Below are 16,972 nucleotides of genomic sequence, written 5' to 3' on the forward strand. Positions count from 1 at the left end.
CTTTAACGTCACTCCGGGTTCTTGGCTAGCTTAGCGTTAGCATGCTAGCTTTGCAGAGCTATGAAGAGTTGAAGTTGTGTTAACAGTATTATCGGTTCTTGTGAGAGTGCAAGAACCAATTCAGTGCAGGCCAAATGACACCACCCATATGGGCAGAAATCTGTGCCATCAGAAACTGAATTTGAATAAGTTAAATTTGAATTTGAATTGCTCAGATTGAATCTGAATTGTAACTTGAATAAATGCTTTTGAAAACTGAATTTGAATTAGTCTAATTTGAAATTGAATTTCTGGTTTGAAAATGATCATCACTAAATTGAAATTGCATTTTATATTTTGAAAATGAATTGATTTGCTTTGAAACGGCATTTTATCCTTTAAAAATTCAGCTCTCGAATAATTTCAGTTTCACTTCTCACCATTCAGTTTCAGTTCTACAATTCAATTTCAGTTCCAAAATTCAGTTTTTTGGAACTTACATCCGGTTCCGGTTCAAGCGCAGATTAATAGAACTACGTTTTACTAGCGGACCGAAAGTGTTACTGACGGGAATCTACAGCGTCTTGAGCTGAATTAAGACTTCAGAAGTCATTCGTCATGTCGAATGACCAGCGGATAAATTCTCAGGTTGGTAATAAATGTATTACATGTATAAGAACAAGCGTCATGTTAACAAATGATAGCCGTAAGGTAACTTTTATGCTTATTGTAGCTGCTAGCTCAAAACGCTAATTTAGCGTAGTTTGCCCTGAATTCAGCTTTGACAAACAAATATGATCGACTGTTTCTAGAATTCCAAAGTTGTCATCTTGGACCCTCTCAGAGTACCCCCTCTGTATGCTTGCAGAGACCCCTACAGTAGGGAAACATGCAAAACGGTGCCCAAACCAAGACCTGTGCCCCCCAGCTATGTGGAGTCTTTCATAAACTGTTTATGCTGAGTCTGAGTCTGCAGAGGGTCCCGGTGATGTGGAAGACATCATGCCTCGTCCCTGTACCAAAGACGCCACGTCCCAGTGGCCCCCAGGATTACAGGCCCGTGGCACTGACCTCCCACATCATGAAGACCCTGGAAAGGCTCATCCTGGACCAGCTGCGACCCATAGTAAGACCACATCTGGATCCCCTTCAGTTCGCTTATCAGCCTCGTCTCGGAACTGAGGACGCCATCATCTACCTGCTCAATCGTGTCTACACCCATCTGGACCAGCCGGCAAGCACTGTGAGGGTCATGTTTTTTGACTTTTCCAGTGCTTTCAACACCATCAGGCCGACCCTCCTGGGTGATAAGTTAGCAGCGATGCAGGTGGATGCTTCTCTGGTGTCCTGGATTGTTGATTACCTGACCACAATATGTACGTCTCCCACAGTGTGTGTCTGACAAGGTGATCAGCAACACAGGGGCACCACAGGGGACTGTCCTCTCCCCCTTCCTCTTCACCCTCTACACCACAGACTTCAGCCACTGCACAGAGACCTGCCATCTTCAGAAGTTTTCTGATGACTCTGCGGTGGTTGGATGCATCAGCAGGGATGATGAGACAGAGTACCGGGCTGTGGTCGACTCCTTTGTCACGTGGTGTGAGCAGAATCATCTGCAGCTCAACGTGGCAAAGACCAAGGAACTGATCGTGGACTTCAGGAAGACCAGGAAACACTTGACCCCTGTTTCAATCCAGGGGGTCAGTGTTGACATTGTGGAGGACTATAAATACCTTGGAGTACACATTGACAATAAACTGGACTGGGCTAAAAACACCACAGCACTTTACAGGAAGGGCCAGAGTCGTCTCTATTTTTTGAGGCGACTGAGGTCCTTCAACATATGCCAGAAAATGCTGAGGATTTTCTATGAGTCTGTTGTGGCCAGTGCGATCCTCTATGCTGTTGCATGCTGGGGGAGCAGGCTGAGGGTCGCAAATGCCAACAGACTCAATAAACTGATCCGTAAGGCCAGCAATGTTGTGGGGATGGAGCTGGACTCCCTCAAGGTGGTGTCGGAGAGGCGGATTCTGTCCAAGATAAAGACAATGTTGGATAACACCTCCCACCCACTCCATGACATGCTGGTCAGTCACAGGAGCACGTTCAGTGAGAGACTGAGATTACCCAAAAGAACCACTGAACGACACAGGAAATCTTTCCTGCCTGTGGCCATCTCCCTGTACAACGCATCCACTTAACACACTGTTTACTGCTACAACTACACATGTTTCTTTTCCAGCTATTTATTTATGAGTGACTTATGTATGTATGTATATATATGTATATATTGTACTATTCTTAGTTAGTGTATTGTCTGTCTTGTCTTAATGTTGGTTATAATGGAGCACTGTAACAAAAAATAATTTCCCCCAGGGATCAATAAAGTATTCTGATTCTGATTGATTCAAACAGAGATGATCCAGTAATGCTGCACTAATGAATTAGACTAACTATTCACTTTAGCTAAAGTTATTAAGTCAGCTAAAGAGTTGGGATGCTGTGTAAGACATAAATAAAGCTAAAATACAAAGGTTTGGGCACCGTTTTGCATGTTTCCCTACTGTAGGGGTCTCTGCAAGCATACAGAGGGGGTACTCTGAGAGGGTCCAAGATGACAACTTTGGAATTCTAGAAACAGTCGATCATATTTGTTTGTCAAAGCTGAATTCAGGGCAAACTACGCTAAATTAGCGTTTTGAGCTAGCAGCTACAATAAGCATAAAAGTTACCTTACGGCTATCATTTGTTAACATGACGCTTGTTCTTATACATGTAATACATTTATTACCAACCTGAGAATTTATCCGCTGGTCATTCGACATGACGAATGACTTCTGAAGTCTTAATTCAGCTCAAGACGCTGTAGATTCCCGTCAGTAACACTTTCGGTCCGCTAGTAAAACGTAGTTCTATTAATCTGCGCTTGAACCGGAACCGGATGTAAGTTCCAAAAAACTGAATTTTGGAACTGAAATTGAATTGTAGAACTGAAACTGAATGGTGAGAAGTGAAACTGAAATTATTCGAGAGCTGACTTTTTAAAGGATAAAATGCCGTTTCAAAGCAAATCAATTCATTTTCAAAATATAAAATGCAATTTCAATTTAGTGATGATCATTTTCAAACCAGAAATTCAATTTCAAATTAGACTAATTCAAATTCAGTTTTCAAAAGCATTTATTCAAGTTACAATTCAGATTCAATCTGAGCAATTCAAATTCAAATTTAACTTATTCAAATTCAGTTTCTGATGGCACAGATTTCTGCCCATACCACCCACCCCCAGCCAGTGGTGAACTACACAATAGATAATGAGACACTTGTGTTGATAGCTGACACAGGGACAGCCATTTCTCCATCAACTCAATGAAACGACTGACCCACAACAGCTTCACTGAAAGTTGGATACTCAGGGGAACCACAATATCAGTATTTCACAAAACCATTTGATGTGACTTGTGGAGATCAAAATTTGAACATCAGTTTCTGTATGCACCAGATTGCCCACTCAACCTACTGGGCTGTGACCTGCTGACTAAATTGGGTCTGACTATCTACTGCAATTAACGAGGACTCTGAATTTTCTTGCAACTAAAAGAGCAACTTGTCCGCAATAATTGAGTCCTATATGTGGCACTAAAGCAGAATCAGAAGGAAATCTGACTAAAATCTTTTGGTCATGACTAGTACGCAGAACCCAACACACCACACATTCACTACCAATTCATGGCCGTGTGGCCAGCTGCAGAGATGAAAAAGTTCAGGGGGTTGAACGGGAGGCCAGTGACAAAGATGGAGCACATCAGGAGGCTCACCGGGAGGCCGACTGAGAGGCCAGTGATGAAGACGGAGCAGATCTGGAGGCTGACAATGATGGCGAAGATCCTCAGCTCACGGGACCGGAGGCTGACAATGGAGAAGACAGAGACGGAAACTATAAGGTGGCTTGGAAGATGGCCTGCACTGTTGTGGCCTGGCAGATGGCCATTGACAGAGACCCTTAGGTGGCTTTGCTGGAGGCTGACATCGATGAGGATGGAGACCCTTGATTGAGCAGGACTGGGTTTTGGCGAAGCAGGACTTGGCAGTGCATTGGCTACCGACTCGGGTGGAGCCCAGACCTCTGGGTCAGGACTAGGGATGGGTACCAGTATCCGGTGCCATTATGACATAAACGGTAGTAACTAGACCGAAAAGCAGCGCACATTTCGATTCTTTGGATTGTTTGGATTCTAGCCAATCATTTTACCTTTCCAAGGATAGTAGGCGGGCCCAGGTATGTACGTTCTTTTAGAGCAGCAAAACAGATTAAAAATGCCCAAGGCGAAGCGGTCAAAAGTCTGGCTGTACTTCACAGCAAAAGATGCAAACTCAGCAGCCTGCAACAAGTGCTTTAAGGTGATTCTGTGCAAATGAGGTAACACCTCGAATCTGATGAAACACCTGGCGATGCATAGCGTTTTTTAAAAGCCGAGAAATGCACTGCATTTGATAGCTTGCTGCAAGACCGAGCACCAGGCACATCTACTGCGGGAGTGGTGCCTGTTATCGGACCCGGAGTTAGCAACATCGCCCAAGAATCCGAAGAAGAGAGTCCTGGCCCAAGCCCTGCCAGTGTAGCAGAAATGATGACGGATGATAAAGGCAGCAGCAGACGGTCTTCTCTGGATGAGTAGCTTAATGTTGTTCGTGTGTAATTTATGTTGAGTAGGCTAACCATGTTATTAAATTAATGCATGTAAGGTGAACTAGCAAACATCGTCATAGTTACATGCGGATGTCTTCTTGTTTGATAGAGTGATACCATATGTGCCCTATAGCTGCAGAAAAGGCTAACTTTATCTTTTTACAAACCCCCCCCAGCTAAACATAAGAGGTTTTAGGACAAAGTTTATGTTTTCCATTCTTTAAGCACCGGTTCGAGCACCGTTTAAGCACCGGCACCGTTTCAAAAGTACCGGTTTGGCACCGGTATCGGATAAAACCTAAACGATACCCATCCCTACTCAGGACCTGGTAATGCAGTGAGCATCGGGCAGAGTGCAGACCTCTGGCTCTGGTGGAGCAGGACAGTATGGTGTAGAGACCTTTTGTGGAAACAGTACCAATTGTTGTGGAGACTTAGCTGGCTGGGGCAGTGCAGGGGCACAGGGGGCTGCGCGTGGCACACAGCCTCTTCCAGATGCTTCCCAGATTCGGGCAAACAGGGACCCTAGAGTTTAAATTTGTGAACAGATGATGGGTGTTCCTCAGGCTCAGGCAGATGGAAACCTGCAGGCTCAGGCGACAGTGTGGAGTCTGCAATAGGCTGGGTCGGCTCAGCTGAGCTCCCAGCTGACACAGAAGTCTGAGACGGCTCGGCTGAGCTCCCAGTAGATGCAGGAAAGGATACCTTCGGTGGTCCAGAGTAATTTAACCTGCCGCAGATGAGGGTTCTTCCAGAAGATGCCAACTGACAGTCCATGAATGCCCCGAGGTGTGGGCAATGTGCCTCACAAGACTCTAGAAGTGGACCAGATCTCTGTCCCTCCCGGGGTGATTTGAGTCCGCTGAGTTCATGTTGTGGTCGTGTCATTCTGTCATGGATAGCTGTGTGGCAGGCAGGAGTAGGAGCCGAATGCAAGACTCAAAAATCGAAGGGATAAAGTACAAGAGGCAGCTTTATTGCTGTACAAAAAACTTGAACGCTACAAACAAGAAAACAAAACCTAAACTAGAAACATGGAATTAAGAAATGAGAACAGAGGACTAGGAGCAGCCAGGAACATGAGGAGCACAGGGAAACACACAGCAACACGGACAACAAGCAGAGCAAGACAAAGGGCTAAAATAAGCACAGGGTAATGAGAGTATGGGAAACAGGAGGGAACACAGCTGGAACTAATCAGACATAACAAGACGGGGTCGAAGCAAAGCTGAACATACTAAACAGTGGATGAGAGACTGTCAAAATAAAACAGGACGTACGATAACCATGGAGACAAAGATTAAGACATGCAGGCTTGACACTGGGACTGGGGGAGAAACAGACATGGGAACACAACTGATTGGGCCACAGAAAGGGAACACTGAATGAGAAGACGAGACTTAAACACACAAGGCTGGCAAACATGGAACGTGGAACACAGGGGAGTCATGGAAACAACCTAAAGACCAGAAAGTGCAAATATATCATAAAACAGAAAACCACAAAGAATATTACTTAAACCAGATTCAAACTGTCTGAATACATAAACACTGGGTCACGGACCCAGGACTGTGATACCATGAAAGAACTGTAAGGGAACTATATTTGCTTTATTTGCTTTGGATGGCAAACAGGAAGTTCTTTTGTTCTGCTCAGTCAGACCAAGCAGGGGGCCACATAAGGCATTTGGAATAAGCCAGTGATTTTAGGTAGAATACTATGATGTACGCTTCTATGTGCCTCCAAATGAAGATGTATTTGTATATGTTTCATGTGAATGGGTTGTCAAGCTTTATAGTTTACAATGAGTTAAAAATCATTAGGTTATTTCTTGTTCAGTTCTCACTTTGACTAAACATGGTGCAGTTTCTGGTTTCTTTTTTTCTTTGATATAGGACTGTTTGGACCATCTGAACTATGCATTTGCGAGTGGGACCTAAACAATGCACTAGAAGTTACAGTTTTTCTCAAATGCTAAAACACATTTCACAAACGTTTCCACCATTTTCCCCTATGTCTAAACACAACACCCTTTTATAAAGCTACATAAACACAACCACACCTTCCCACTGCAAAACTCAAACTTTCACACCAAAAGAGCAGCTCGAAGCTTTCAAAAATGTAAACACTATACACATCATTAAACACTACAGCAAAACAATTGAAAACACAATGCTCAATTTGTGAGAAAGTTCTTTGTTTCATAACTGTGAATGCATATTTTTAGAAACCATACAGTAACGGATCGTCGTAGATCTTTTTGTGAGTTTCATATGAAGAGTATAAATCTATAGAAAATCCTGCATGTATGTACCCAATGCAAAAACAGAATCTATTGCACACAACAGCACTCGTGAAAACATGATCAGGGTGTGAAGTTTTTTTTATTTACGTTATTCACACCACACACACACCACAATCACTGTGTGGCATCATGTCGCTGAGCTGCATCGGGCCACATCGCAGGCTATATTGTCTCTTGCCAGGCACCGCGGGAAAAACGCCCTGGAATGGCGAATCCATCCTTGGAAGGCCTCCGCTGGGATGTCAACACAGGCCAGCTCCCTTGTCCTTAGGAGGTTCTCTCTTGTGTATGGTTGTCTGTCATAAACCTTCCATCTCCACGATGAGAAGAACTCCTCTATAGGGTTCAGGAAAGGGGAGTAGGGTGGCAGACAGACGTTTAAAAAGTGGTCACTGTTGGTGGTGAACCTCTCTGATTTGGTTTGTTCTGTGGAAGCGGACATTGTCCCAAATGATCACATAAATGTGATGTGCGGGCCCAGGATGGTGTTGTTGGCAGTCCAGGAGGATGCCTTTTAGCTCCTCTAGGAAGGTAAGGAGACGTTTGATGTTGTAAGACCCAAGGACAGCATACCGGTGGACAAGCCCCTCCGAACCCATGGCCGCACAAAGGGTAATATTACCCCCCCATTGGCCAGGGACCTCAGTGATGGCTCTTTGGCCAATGATGTTATGGCCTCTTTGCCTTCGTTTCTGCAGGTTGAAGCCAGCCTCATCCAGGAAGAGGTACTCATGAGGTCTGGTCATCGCATCCAACTGTAATATCCTCTGTGAAAATGTGAAAGTGCACAGGTGTTCAGAACAACAGTCAATCAGGTAGCACAGTATTGTCCAGAAGTAATGTAGGCCACTGAGCAACACAGTATGTCCACTAACTGCACTGTGACCATGGATGTATACTTACTTGCACATACTCGTAACATAGGTCTTTGTGTCGCGCAGTGTTGCGCTTAAAGGGAACCCTATAGACCTGTTTCATCCGCGTCTTTTTGCACCGGAGAACTCGGTCTATTGTGGCCAAGCTGACATCGTCAATGCTCTCAAAGTTGACATTATCGGCAATGACTTTGTCTCTGATGTCAGGGAGTCTGATGAGGTTGTTCCCACAAACCATATCCACAATGAGGGTTTCTTGTGCTGCTGTAAATATGGCAACCCTCCCACCTCTATGTGGCATTCTTTCAACTCTAAAGAAAGAAACATGTGTTGTCAATTGACATGTGTTACAATACAGTCACAACTGATTTGAAACCAATAGACTACTTTCACAGGTTTGTAAAACTGTTTTGTGACAAAGAAAGCAATCGAGTACAATACCTGTTGTGTTGTCTGAATGCCCTGATAATGGTGGCCACGGTGAACCTACTCAGGTTTGGACGGACTCTTAGTCCTGCTTCAGCCATTGTCATGCCATGGACAATGACATGGTCAATGACTGTTGCTCGCATCTCGTCCGTAATGATGGTGCGAGGTTGTCTTGCTCTCCCTCCTGGACCTTCTCCTCTCCCATGTTGGCCTCCTCTTCCTCGTTGGCCTGCTCCTCTTCCTCCTCTCATTTGAACTCCTCTTCCTCATTGAATAGAATAGAATAGAATAGAATTCAACTTTATTGTCATTGCACATGCACAGGTACAGGGCAACGAAATGCAGTTTGCATCCATCCAGAAGTGCTTTAGTGATATAGATATTGTTGGGGGAAAACTCTGTAAAAAACCCAGGAGAAATAAAGACACAATGAGACAAGGTTACTTTTTATGCTTTAACGTGAACACGGGTGAGCTGCTGAGAACAACTCACACCATGAACAGAGGCTTGGCACTTTTTATAGGAGAGACAGTGAGAACAGGATAAGAAAATAATAAACAGATAAAATAAACAACTCCCAGCTCTCGTCAGCAGAGAGCTGGGAGAAAGCTGTGAGAGATAAAACAATCTAAAACAATATGTCCCAAAACAATATGTCTGCTGGGAAAGTCTAAAAGGATAATTCTAAACTAATCTAACCATAGACAAAGGGCATCTTTGTACATTTAAAAGAAGGTAAAGAAACATAGAATCATTTTTCCTGTAACATATTCCCTCCTGTTTTAACTTATTTTAAATGTATACAACAATTGTCTGTAAAGGTTATTTATTAAGTATCTTTAGCAATTTTTTAATTGTCAAAATGTCAGCATAGCAGAAATGTAAATCATGTGGGCTAAAGAATGAAACAAATAAAAGAATAAAAGAATTAAGGAAAATACAGTAAAAGAAAGTATAAAAATAATAATGAAGAAAAATAATAAAACTAAAACTACAAAAAATAAAAGAAAATAAAAGAATAAGAAAACCTTATGTTGTACCTGTATAAACTACTAATGTGTTAATCAGTGCATGATCACTTGACAAGTCATTTTTAATCACCACGTCATTTATTAGCAGCTATTGCAAGTTCTCCTCTAACAGAATTGCAACGGGATGCTGTTCTTCTTGAGGCACGGCAACATAAGCAGTCATTGTAGTTGTTATCATCTTTGAAATCATTACTCTTAGACATGGCAACACACACAACACTAATATGAGCAGTGCTATCATGATGAGACCTAGAAGGACAAACTGTTTTGCTACAGCAGCCAGCCATGAACCGCCGAACAGCCAGTCCAGCCAGCCTTGTGCTGTAGCTGCTCCAGGTGTGTGGTCAATGAGATATTGTTGCAGAACGGTCAAATTCTGCAAAGCTTCATAAATGTCTCCTCCAGCTTCGTATCCATCAGGGATAAAAGTGCAACATGTCTCCCCGATCAGCTTGCAAACTCCTCCTTGTGATGCTGTTAGCAGGTCTAGTGTCAGTCTGTTCTGCAGCACCATCGTTCTGATGGCCTTCTGTTCTCCTGCTAAGGCCGTTCCCAGGGTTTTAGTTAAGTTGATGTGTCGTAGCAGAACATAGCGGTTGATTTCCACGTGATCCCGCACCTCGGCAACTCCAATGCCGGGGATCAAGCTCTGTAAGAATTTCACTCCTCCTCCCCAGATGCGAAACTCTCCCGGCACTCCAGTGTCCACTGTAATGCCGAAAGAATTGGGTGAGGCGATGTCCACTTCACGTCTCTGTCGGCTGCTTGGGTGATGTGCAACACTTTGCATGAAGAAGACGTGATCTGATAATTGCACCAGGGCGCACAGACCCCCCCAACCTTCAGGGAGTGACAGATAAGCCTTATTGCCACATAGGAAGTACCAGTCAGCCAAAACTCTGGTTCCTCTACTGCTGGGTGCCGTCCGTGCACATCCTGTCTGGTACTAAGTCTTTGTTTGTAGTGGCATTCGGTAGCTGTAGTCGGAGCGACAGTTGAGGCTCATCAGCGTCGTGTTACTGGCACAGGTGTCGTTGATTGAACAGGCCATACACTTCCTCTCGTTCCTTGGTGGGCAGAAAGTGTATATGTACTTACATAGGTGTGTAGGCAGCTCCCCCACTGCCCGCGATCCATTGTTCATCACACATACTGGCAGTTGTGATGCGTTCAGTTTGTTCAGTAGAATTACATCAGGCAGTGGGTCTGAGACTTGGGGCCAGGTCAGTAGGTAGGTCTGTCCGGAACAGTTCACATTTGTGGGTGATGATGACCTCCAGGTTGCTTTTGCTGGGATGCTGTAGTTGGCCTTGGACCAAAGAGTACCGTAGCCTGGATGTGTTGCCAGGCCCAACAGGCACCAACTGCGATCTTCAGGTATGCTGTATGGCCACAGGCCAGACGTCTGTGAGGATAGGGGCATATGGGTACATGCATAGCAGTCAGTTTTATTATTCAAGTGAGCTGTAGTGTTCATAAACTGCCACCAGAAGTTAGTGGCGTAGCCATGGGGAAACTTGGTGTACTTTCCTTTGTCATACAGTGTCTGCCTTTTCTTCATATAGCGTGACTTGTTGTCCCTCACGGAAGCAAAGATGAGGAGCCCGGCCAGGGTCAGGGCCGCTGCAGTTATTAGGAGCCACCACCTCATGACAACAGGACACACCCTCCTGTCGTGAGTAGACCCCCCGGCCAGAAAGGCTGTTCCCTCCACCGGGCGAGATCACAACAGTTGGGCGAGCCTGTGTCGACTGAGTTTAGATGGCTTCACTTACTCGCCTGCAGTGACTCTGATGGATCCAGGATGGTCGTTCCGCAATTTTGCAAGCGGTGGGCGTGGTGAGGAGAACCTGATGTGGTCCCTCCCACCTGGGTGCGCTCCAGTTTTTCCTTTGGAGCACCTTGATCAGAACCCAGTCACCGGGCTGTAATCTGCAAGACACTGGAGAAACATCATCAGGTTGTTGATTATGTACAATGATCTCCTTGTTTTCTAACAGCTTAGACATCCATTCTGCTAATGTGTTTTCTCTGATTGATTTGTCTATTGGTTGACTGGTGCTGGGCAGTGGGAACGGCCTACCATGAATAATTTCAAATGGAGTTAGTTTATGGGAGCCTTGCGTTAAGCGCATCCACATTTTCACTAAACCCAAACATTCAGGCCACGGCCTTCCTGTTTCTGCGATGCATTTCCTGAGCCTTTGTTTTATAGTGCCGTTAGTTCTCTCTACAAGGCCTGCGCTCTGAGGGTGATATGCACAATGGTGTTTTATGCTGAAACCGAGTGCTTCAGAGACCTTAGTGATGACATCATTTACAAAATGAGTGCCGTTGTCTGATCGTATCAAAGCTGGGATGCCATATGTGGGTATGAAGTGATTGCACAGGCACTTTGCTACTGAAATTGCATCTGCCTTTTTCACTGGGTAAATTTCTGGCCACTTTGAGAACACGTCTATGACCACTAGGGCATATTTCGACCCTTGACATTCGCTTAGCTCAATAAAATCCATATGAATTGTGTGAAAAGGGTGAGGTGGAGTGGGAAAGCGGCCTCTTTTTACTCGCAGGTTACCCTGAGCATTATATTTTTGACACGTCATGCATGTTCTGACAAATTGTTTTGCTGAAGTTTCAAAATTTACAGTGTAGAAATGAGAGTTGACAATACAGGTCATTCCCCCCGATGACAAATGCGTACAGCCATGAGTCACTAACGCCGCCATTTTGTGGAGAGATTTTGGCAACACTGGCTTGCCATAACACATCATTAAGTCGTTTGTCAGAACTGCACCGTGTTTTAGCCAGTTTGCCTGCTCTGCTGTGCTTGCCGCTTTTTGTTCAGTTTGCAACACATCCAGCGGAATCTGATGTGTGTCCACTGCCATCAGTGTGAAGTTTGTCTTTTGTGCCGCCTGTTTTGCTGCTCTGTCAGCAAAATTGTTGCCTGTAGTAATGAAAGAGCCATCAGTTTTGTGAGCTGCACATTTACACAATGCGAGTTGTTGTGGTAAATTTATTACAGTCAGTAGGCGTTGTAGCAGGCTGGCATGCTGAACCGGCTTTCCGGTTGATGTAATCATTCCCCTGTTTTGCCATAATTTTGCGAAATGATGCACCGCAGAGAAAACATACTGGCTGTCTGTGTAAATGTTTATTTGTTTATCTTTGTGTATTTCACATGCGCGAATCACAGCTATCAGCTCAGCGCTCTGTGCAGAATATGAAGAAGAAAGTGGTTTTGCTTCTAGTATCCTGCTGTCTGTGGTCACTGCGTAACCTACACAATTGCGGCCTGTGTTATCTTTAGAGGCTGTTCTCCTAGCTTCCACACTTGCTGATCATAAGGTGGATCTGGGCCTGGAGTTTGTTTAAATCTCAGAATGTTGTGATACTCGGTTGGTTTCTGGAAAGTGGATGTGGCGTGTGTGTGTTGATGGGCCACATCGTGTAGTGCTTTTAGCTCTGGTGGGGTGTCATTTAGCATGCACTCAGCAGTTAATTGTTGTACAGTTGTGTGGCCTGCAGCTGACTTTACAACTAATTTGTCCTTTGAAAACTGTAAGTTCTTAAGTGGCTGCCTCAAAACTGTTTTGCATTATTTCTCTGTGGCCTACTCCTACAATCTCGTGTGAAGTGACCTTCCTCTCCACAGTTCTAGCAGGCGTTGTCTCTATGTTATCTGCTGTTTCTGCGTGGCTGTCTGCAGCCTTGGTGTTTGTGACTTTGCTCGCCTCTCTGTTCCTGATAGCCACCTGCGAATTAGTGTTTTAGTCTATTGTCAACACGTCAGCCTTATTTTTAAGTTACAGAATGCTTCTTCTTTTTTTTCTTGGTTTGGGAGAATAGATGCAACACTACATTTTCACTTAAGGCAGTTTTAAATAATTTCTAGTTTTTCAAACAAATCATGGATCTCACACATTTCAAACTTTCAAGTTAGGGTTGTTTCCCATTTATACATATATATATTTAACTTTGCATTGCTCACAGCTCTAAACCTAGGCATTTTTCAATCATATGCCTAATCACCATGTGTCAAGTATTGTCACAAGTTCGTTTAAATTTGTTTCCAAAACCAACAAAATAATCAAACAAAAACAAAAACATAAACGTGTCAGGACACAAAAGAAAAAAAGAAAAATGCTGCCATCCGAACAAGGCAGAAGTCTGCATATGTTGGCTTTTAATAGCATGCAGCTTGTAACATGGTAGACTAATGTGCCTGTGTTAATTCAGCTCCATATTATTGTGTGAAGTTGCACTGGGTTGGGAGTGGTTTTGTGTGTCGTTTTGTCTCTCTGTGCAGTCCAGGGCCTATTATATGCCACAGCCTAAAGGCAGCAGAGTTGCAGAGGCTTGAGTGACCACTGACTATATGCTTGCAGGGTGGTGGGTCTCCAAGGACAACTTCTAACCCTGTTAAAGGCAACATGTGGAGTGCAACTTGGCCGTGTGGCATAGCTGGCTCTGGCCTTGGGACTGTGTGTTTTTATACAATTCATAAGTGGGACACTGGACTGTTTTATCTTTTATCTCTTGATATATTTTTCGTCAATAAATTATCTTTTAGAATTTTATTGACTGTCATCTTTTTGCCCACGACTGAGACGGTTGGTCAGACCTAGAGTCTTTCTTTGGGTGTGTTACAGCAGCTTCTGCTCTAAAAGAAACAAAAAAGAAAAAGAACATGTGGAACATGCTCATCAGTTTAGCAGTGTCTACATATTTAATTCAGCTTCTCAATCCTGTAGTTTTAGCTGTTGTCTACAGGGTTTTGCTTATTGGTTGTTATTATAGGTGTGCTCTATATCTCAGCAATGTGTCATTCTAGGATGATAGGTTTCAAGCTGGTCAAGTGCCTCTGTGCACTTCATTAGTTTAGTTATTCTCTGTATTGTCTTCATCTCACATGTCATTACACTGAGTTTCAGCAAACCTTAAGCTTGATGCAGACTACTGTTTAACAATTATCCACCTCACATCATAACCGACTAAGGTGCCTCTTCATATTAATATTATGTCATTGTTAATATTATCCTCTTTGTCTTATATAACAGCAATAGCATATTATAATGTTTTATTAGTGTGTACCATTATACTACTACTGAGCCAATTTGTTAGTTAGGATCATCTTATTCAGCAAACAGATAATTTAGAATTCATCCAATCTGCGGTCACATTTGTTCTCTCTGTTGCATGGCGGACCAGGCAGTTCTATTATATTATTTATATTTTATTTTGTATCCATCAAGGGCTTCAGATGACCTGCAGTATCATCCTTTTCCCAAGGTGGAGACAGTTACCTTTTCACACACTGTCCTTGGCTGAACAGTGACACAGTCTTAATATACCTTATTTATGTTATTAAAATATTTTCGTGTGAATTATTTGCTTTATATCCATTTTATACATTGTGGGCATGGTCATCATGCCAACTGTGTTTCATTGTTAATATCACTTTACAGGTTGTTATCCTTGCTATTATTAATTTCAAATACTCTAAAGATAATTTCTACTGTAATTTTCCCTTTGTTTATCTTTATTTCGTACTTTTTATATTTATATCTACTCAGTGGGGTCTGTTTTCAACCCTTTTAAACTACCCCAAACTACTGTGATCTCTAGTTTTCACTTAATAAGGGATTTTATGTTCTTCCTGATATGGGTGTTGCTGCAGATGCGGCTGCAGGAATGAGTGTTGGTTTACTAAAAGGATTGTGGGCACTGCACAGTGTCTCGTCTTCTGGTTTTACTAAACTGGCAGTTGAGTTCTATTCTTCTGACTGTTTATATTTTGTTTTCTTAAATTTCTCAATTTACAGACATTGTTTTGTCCGGCGCCTGGACTTTTCTTTTCTCACCACTGCTCGTCAGCAGGAGTGAGTTTTAATTTCACAAGATTACCCATCTTATTTATGTATTTACTTATTTTTTGTTTAAGTAATATATACACGATACAGCTGCTATCACCTTCGCTGGTATTAGAGACGAGAGTGGTTGCTCACACGCCCTTCTACTTTCGGACTAGTTCCGAAAGCGGTGTGAACTTTACGAGACGGAACTCGACCGTTCTCTCAACTCACCAGCACGTCAGTGAATAGCAGTAAAAGAAAAACACAGTAGGAGCAGCTCAGTCTCTTATTGGACCGTGAAAATTCAGCTTGCTCCGTTAATTAAAACAATACACACACACACACACACACACACACACACACCCACATTCACAGCTTCGACGCGCGCGCGACCGGAACCCTTATGATAAGGGGAGCTCCCAGAGCTACTTACTCCCTAGACCCAGTCTAGACCCAGCTGGGGGAGCTACCCAGAGCTCCAAAGCTACCAGTCGACGAGCTCCCAGAGCTACCAGTCGACGAGCTACGCTACCAGTCGACGAGCTCCCAGAGCTACCAGTCGACGAGCTACTTCCGCTATTTTAAATTCCCTGAATTTAAAATGCGCTTTTACGCAAGATTGTGTCAGTGTGTCTGTATCTACCTGGTCAGTGTCGCCGGGTCTGGTCCACCTCGATCGGGTCCCACCACCGTGGGTCGCTTTCTAAGACGTTGGCCAAGACCCGAATTTAACGCTCTTGGTCTTTTTCCACACACCTGGTGTGTGAGCTGTCGACAGGCGAACAACGTGGACTGGTCACGGAGATGGGACACGATGGAGGTGCTCCGGCTCCGAAGGACCAAGAAATGTTGGGGGAAAACTCTGTAAAAAACCCAGGAGAAATAAAGACACAATGAGACAAGGTTACTTTTTATGCTTTAACGTGAACACGGGTGAGCTGCTGAGAACAACTCACACCATGAACAGAGGCTTGGCACTTTTTATAGGAGAGACAGTGAGAACAGGATAAGAAAATAATAAACAGATAAAATAAACAACTCCCAGCTCTCGTCAGCAGAGAGCTGGGAGAAAGCTGTGAGAGATAAAACAATCTAAAACAATATGTCCCAAAACAATATGTCTGCTGGGAAAGTCTAAAAGGATAATTCTAAACTAATCTAACCATAGACAAAGGGCATCTTTGTACATTTAAAAGAAGGTAAAGAAACATAGAATCATTTTTCCTGTAACAGATATATTACAATATATATTAGCAATAATATAGATATGTAAGTATATTACAGAAATGGGTCTATTATGGTATGTTATAATGTAAATGGTATGAAGTATGTTGTGAATATTCTATAACTATACGTATGTACAGGCTGTAGTGAGTACAAGCTATGCACAGGATATGAACAGGATATAAATATGAAAAACTATACAGAATATGAAATAAATAACTTTACAGAAATCTGAGATATACAGTTATACAGAAATGGGAACTATGCAAGTTGTAAACAGTTGTAGGGTGTTAGAGTTTGTATTGTTGATTGTTATTTATGCTTAGAAATATTTAACCATAGATGGACTTCCTCACCGGGGGGGGTCTAGTCTACCCTCTTCCTGACCAAGGATGTTTGACCCTTTGATCAGCAACACACACACACACACACACACCCACCACACACACACACACACCCACCACACACACACACACACACACACCCACCACACACACAAACACATCCACCACACACACACACACACACACACAGGCAAGGTACTCTTTGTTTGTATGTAGATGTCATATGTTAATGAA

At 43.4% G+C, this 16,972-nt stretch overlaps 2 pseudogenes; both read right to left on the reverse strand.

Annotated features, from left to right (window-relative positions):
- Positions 1–7,276: 7,276 nt before the first annotated feature.
- On the reverse strand, positions 7,277–8,090 carry LOC146624319 (uncharacterized; annotated as a pseudogene).
- A 1,310-nt stretch (positions 8,091–9,400) lies between these two features.
- Positions 9,401–10,963, reverse strand: LOC146624320 (uncharacterized; annotated as a pseudogene).
- Between the last annotated feature and the right edge of the window lie 6,009 nt (positions 10,964–16,972).

Source organism: Diplotaxodon limnothrissa, linkage group LG10, assembly GCF_057381915.1.
Source record: "Diplotaxodon limnothrissa isolate DT_005_m linkage group LG10, D_limnothrissa_male_GT1.1, whole genome shotgun sequence".
Taxonomy (NCBI): Eukaryota; Metazoa; Chordata; class Actinopteri; order Cichliformes; family Cichlidae; genus Diplotaxodon; species Diplotaxodon limnothrissa.